Source organism: Paroedura picta, chromosome 8 (assembly GCF_049243985.1).
Source record: "Paroedura picta isolate Pp20150507F chromosome 8, Ppicta_v3.0, whole genome shotgun sequence".
Lineage (NCBI taxonomy): Eukaryota > Metazoa > Chordata > Lepidosauria > Squamata > Gekkonidae > Paroedura > Paroedura picta.
This window is the reverse complement of record NC_135376.1, coordinates 31,442,696-31,448,267: the sequence shown is the minus strand read 5'-3', so window position 1 is coordinate 31,448,267 and position 5,572 is coordinate 31,442,696. Positions and strand designations below refer to the sequence as shown.

Here is a 5,572-nt window from a genome sequence, read left to right as displayed (position 1 = left end):
TTTGTGCTGTTTGGACTTGATAGGTTGCCACTTGGCCACCACCAGGGCAGTGAGGGGGTCTATTTAAATACCTGATTTTGGACAGCTTGGTGTAGTGGTTAGGCATGTGGACTTCTAATTTGGTGAGCCAGGTTCAATTCTACACTCCCTCACATGCAGCCATTGGGTGACCTTGGGCTCACCACAGCTCTGATAAGCTGTTCAGACCAAGTAGTAATATCAGGGCTCTCTCAGCCTCCCTCACAGGGTGTTTGTTGTGGGGAAAGGAAAGGGAAGGCGACTGTAAGTCGCTTTGAGACTCCTTCGGGTAGAGAAAAGTGGCATAGAAGAACCAACTCTTCTCCTTCTTCTTCAGCACAGAAGTGCTTGTTTGTGCTGCTCTGCAAATGCAGTGTCACAGTATTCATCTGAATCATGCTATATTAGCAAAGATCAACAAAAACAGGTTAGTTCAATTATACTCCCTTGAACAGGGAGTCAGTGGCTTGCATCCGAAGACATGGCAAGCCTGCTTTGTATCCATTCATCTTACTAAGACTGCTAACTATTTACCAGCCCTAGCTCTCTAGGTCTACTAGATTTGTTCACTTTGTATCACTTTCTACATACCAATCTGGATGTAATGAATGCAAATAGGAAAAAGATTGGGTGGCAGGCCCCACCATGCATTTGTTTAGTAGAATATGTAAACTGTCTGCTTGAATTCTAATTATGATCAACAGCTCTTCAAAGAACAGGTTCTCCAATCATACAAGAAAAGGTTATAGTTTACCTCCTAAGAGGTTCATTTGACCAACCATGGACCTCAAAAGAGATTTCATAATTGCTGAAAGCAGAAGTACTATTTCTAATTATGAGCTTTGCAAATGTTAATTGCATTCTTAATTTCAAACTGTTCAAAAGTGATCTAACTTGTACCTTTAATGTCACCACTGAGCTTGTTTGAATAGGGCATTCATCCAAAGATATTTCTCTCTATTGGGGAAAAAAAGTATGTTAAGGGCTATATGTAAGTAACGAAGACATGGTTCCTGATTAATAACTCCATTAACATTATTTGTCTCAGTCTGAAGTAGACCCCATCATAAGCAGTAATTTGTGAGCATGTATTTCCCACAAAGTACTGACAATGGGCCTTTTCATGCTGTAGCTGTTGTATTAAATATTTATGCAAATGTTTATTTTTAAATAAAGCAACAGAATTAAAGGAACATGGAAAGAACATGATCAATTTTAATAGCCACGGTTTGGCTTGCTTGTTTTACGATCTGGCCTTTTGTGTAGTTGATTCAAGACAGTGCATTAAATAATACATACCATCTTAAAAATATATCCAGATATTTCCATTTTGTTTGCTGGTTCTATGCTGAAATAATAGATAAAATAAATGTGCTGGTACTCTTAAGTACATACTAGAGAGAATTTTCTTTTGGCAATAGAGATAACAAATGTAGTTGAGCAAACCTATGGTTCCTGGGGGAATGCACAGTTATCACTATGTAACAGCAACAACAGAACTCAGATATTTTCCTCATGGATGCCATGACTTTCACTGCAGAAGTTTTCCCACTTTCTAACTTTGGAAAAGACTCTCCATACTTCCTTATCTACTGAGGAACCCATGTCCCACAACTCTTGTTACTCTAGCAATGGAGCATCTACAGCCATGTTCAGTAAAGTGAGAGGCTTGCAACCATTCATCGAGAGTCTGCACAGAAGTTCCTCCTATTGCCAAGCATCAGCCCCATGTCCCAGTGAAAATTGGTGTTTGTATGGCCCATTATGCACGGAGTGGAATGTCTGCATTCGGGGTGGAATGGCGGCGGCTAAAATCACCAATTATGCATGCTGCAGGCAGCAACCGGGTGCAGAGTCAATGTATGCCACCGAAAAAGCCACGTTAGTGAGATGCGGAAGAAAGGCCCATTATGCACGGAGTGGAAAGTCTGCATTCGGGGTGGAATGGTGGCAGCTAAAATCACCAATTATGCACGCTGCAGGCGGCAACCGGGTGCAGAGTCAACATATGCCGCCGAAAAAGCCACATTAGCAAGATGCGGAAGAAAGTGGAGCTTCCTGGGACCAGGGCGAAACCAGAAGCGACTCCGGAGTATCTGAGTGCATAATTGGATACTCTGGGTTTTGCCGCCGTTGTGTTCCGTCCCGTGCATAATCGGTTTGCTTCGCTTCTTCCTCCTCCTCGTTCTCCATGCCACCATTTCAGCGGCCGTGCATAATAGGCCAAAGTGGAGCTTCCCGGGACTAGGGTGCAACCAGAAGTGGCTCCAGAGTATTCGTGTGCATAATCGGATACTCTGGGTTTTGCCGCCGTTGCGTTCCGTCCCGTGCATAATCGGTTTGCTTCACTTCTTCCTCCTCCTCGTTCTCCATGCTGCTGTTTCAGTGGCCGTGCATAATAGGCCCTCGGGAAACAGCTGCAAAGGGCTGGGATGGCATAGTGCTTAGAGTGTCAGGTTAGGGCCTGGAATGACTGGGATCAAATCCCTTGTTCAAGGGATGACTTGAGTCCCCTGCGGGGTGACTTTGGGCCTGTCAGCCCAACCTACCCTCACACAATTGTTATGAGGATTAAGGAGAGGAGCTGAAGTAATGTAAAAAGCTCCAATCAGGAAGAAAAGTGGGATATAAATAAAACACAATTGGACTTTGCATAGCTCAGGAATGCGCAGCAAAGGCTCACCGCAGCCGCCGGTTGATGCTGTGGAGGCCTGGCTGGAGGCAGTCACAACCACTCTAGAGGCCTGCTGCATGCACACAGCATGCATAGAGTCATCAGAGGCAGGTGGGACCTGCAGTGCCTATGAAGGAATCATGTGTCTGGGTCCCAGTCTCTTCCCCAGGACACCACAGAGAAGTTTCCCTCTCACCCATCCTATGATGATGTTGAAACAACCTTTTGGCAGTGTTTGAGGTGGATGTTTCATGGTTAGTATTTCATCACGGATACAGGTTTGCATAGGTTGAAGCCTGTTGGCAGGGAGTCTGGTGTGCGATCAGACTCACTGGGGTTTGGGGCATCCATAAGCGGTGTCACGTAAATGAGTGTGGCTGACCCTGCTGGGCAACCAGGTGCTCATTTTGCCAGGTTTGTGTTCTTTGTGCCCTGAGGTTTGTGCCTTTTGGCTCCCTCACAGAGGTCTCTGAGCTATGTTGATAACCTAGTTTATGGAATGTGCATAATAGCCCTTAGTAGCAGACCAGTAGGAGAACAGTGCATATCCCCAGGGCACCTCTGAACTCCATGGGGTATTGTGCAGTCCATTGACTTCTAGGTCAGGTTCCCTCTCCCATGTTGTGCCAACCCTCCTATAATTAAACTTGTGTTCTTGTTTATACCCAACAATTGTATGTTGTGCCTTATTCCAGCCCAGTAATGCCTTCTTGCGAGTCAAATGGAATTGTTCCTTCTTTTGCTGTTGGAATAATATATCATTCTTATTGAGGTACCCAACCCCTTTTTCTGTTACATAATAGTGAACTACATATTATAGGATACCCCAGTTCTTTGGCCAGAATTTACATATTAACTTTTTTTACTTTAATAGATTGTCCTGATTTCCCAAAGATGCAGCAGAATATAGATAGATAGATAGATAGATAGATAGATAGATAGATAGATAGATAGATAGATAGATAGATAGATAGATAGATAGATAGATAGATAGATAGATAGATAGTTATAGAACACATGGTTCTATAATCCAGCAGCTCTGCAGAGCTTTCCCCAACCGGTAAGCTGTGGCTAGGTGCCCCAGGACTGCAGACACATGTCACTAAATCTTCACCGAGCTCAAGAGCTGGGAAGGCGGACTGACCATCCACTTGCTGTGACCATGCAGCCTCACTGGAGCTGACTCAGGGGACACTGTGAGAGCCCGGCAAAGGCTGGATTCTGATAACCGGGGAGAGATTAACCCTCAGGATCTTCTGTGCCCTCCTTCTCAATTCATCATCTGAAGAGCTGTCCACCTTGATGGTCCGGAATTTCAGTGTGTTCGAAGCGAGTTCTGGTTGACTGGAGGATGGAATGGAATTGGGTTTCTTTCTGTGCAACAGCTCTTTCCCATCCTCAGCGTTTTTCTTTTTCTGCCCAACTGTCTCCTCTTGACTACCACTTGCTTTCTGGTCCATTTTGGCCACTGATGGCTCTTTAGTTCTGGAGGCCCCTGCACTGCAGCTCTGGGAGGTGCTTCCAGAAATCCTGCCATTCAGGATTCCAGAGGCTTTACAAGCGTTGCTTTCCCTCAGTACCCCACCCTTTGGTCCTTTCAAAAGGGTGGCAATCAGGGCAGCAGAATCTGGCACTTTCTTTATTATGTGCCTATAGCTTTTGGGGTCCAGCTGGCCTGGTGACATTTTCGTGGCCTTGGCTGCTGGAAGCTGCCTGGATGCGTTAGCTGCCTTAAGGAGTTTAAGGTCTGAGGGAGAGATCCCCAGATGCCCTTGCTTGCATCTGGACTCCAGGCAGGATGCTGTGGCTTTCAGTGGGACCAAGGCTTCCAGGACCACAGAGAGCTTCATGGCTGGATAGACACCAGGGTACATGTTAGCGGGAAAACCCACTGTCGAGACTTCTGAGGTGCCTGAACGTGTCCGTTTCAACAAATTCAACAAGAGATTTGTGGAATTGCTGTTCTTGGATAAAGGTGAAGGAGGATCTTTAGGAGAACTTACTGTAATACCTGCTAGGGGGGGCAGATAGTTTTGCTACTGTTACTGCGCTTCGGGCTGAAGCCTTAACAGAGTCCAAAAGAGGGGTCACTATTTTTGAAGCGTCTTAGGAGCTGCCTTTCACCTGGTGGTTGGGTGTGCTGGCTGTGCATGAGCTGTACCCATACACATCTTTGCTCCTTAGAATGGTGGGCTGGTAGCCTTCCTCCCTGAGACCCTGAAGAAAGGCTACCAGCTGGGTCTCTATATCAGAAAGGTCCTTGGACATGGGGTTGAACACTTGGAGAGCTTCTTCCAATGCTTTCTGTCCTGCAGAGGAGATCCTTGACCAGGAATGGACGGCTTTTTCTTCCACATTGTCCACTGCAACATTCATGGCATTAGGCTACGGGAGCTTCTAATGGGTCCAAACCACTTGGAAGCCAAGGCAGGTAACCGGCCGCTGCGGGAACCAGCCAAAGCCACTGCACCGTCCCTGCTGCTGTAACATGGCCACCCGCCTGTGGAGCCAATAGATAGATAGATAGATAGATAGATAGATAGATAGATAGATAGATAGATAGATAGATAGACAGACAGACAGACAGACAGACAGACAGACAGACAGACAGACAGACAGACAGACAGACAGATGATAGATAAATAACCCCCTGAATATTGCTACTTGTAAACTACTTTCCCAACCCTTATGTGTGAGATACCCTTTTAAATAATCCACAAGCAAAGTAATTTGGGGATAGAATCATAGAATCATAGAGTTGGAAGGGGCCATACAGGCCATCTAGTCCAACCCCCTGCTCAACACAGGATCAGCCCTAAGGGATAGTTAAATTCAGGATTTATTGTCTCAGTTTATGAAGCAATTATGGGGAAATTTTGC

General features: G+C 45.7%; 1 pseudogene; it reads right to left on the bottom strand.

Moving 5' to 3' along the window:
• Positions 1 to 3,876: 3,876 nt before the first annotated feature.
• Positions 3,877 to 5,138, bottom strand: LOC143842609 (coiled-coil domain-containing protein 71 pseudogene; annotated as a pseudogene).
• Between the last annotated feature and the right edge of the window lie 434 nt (positions 5,139 to 5,572).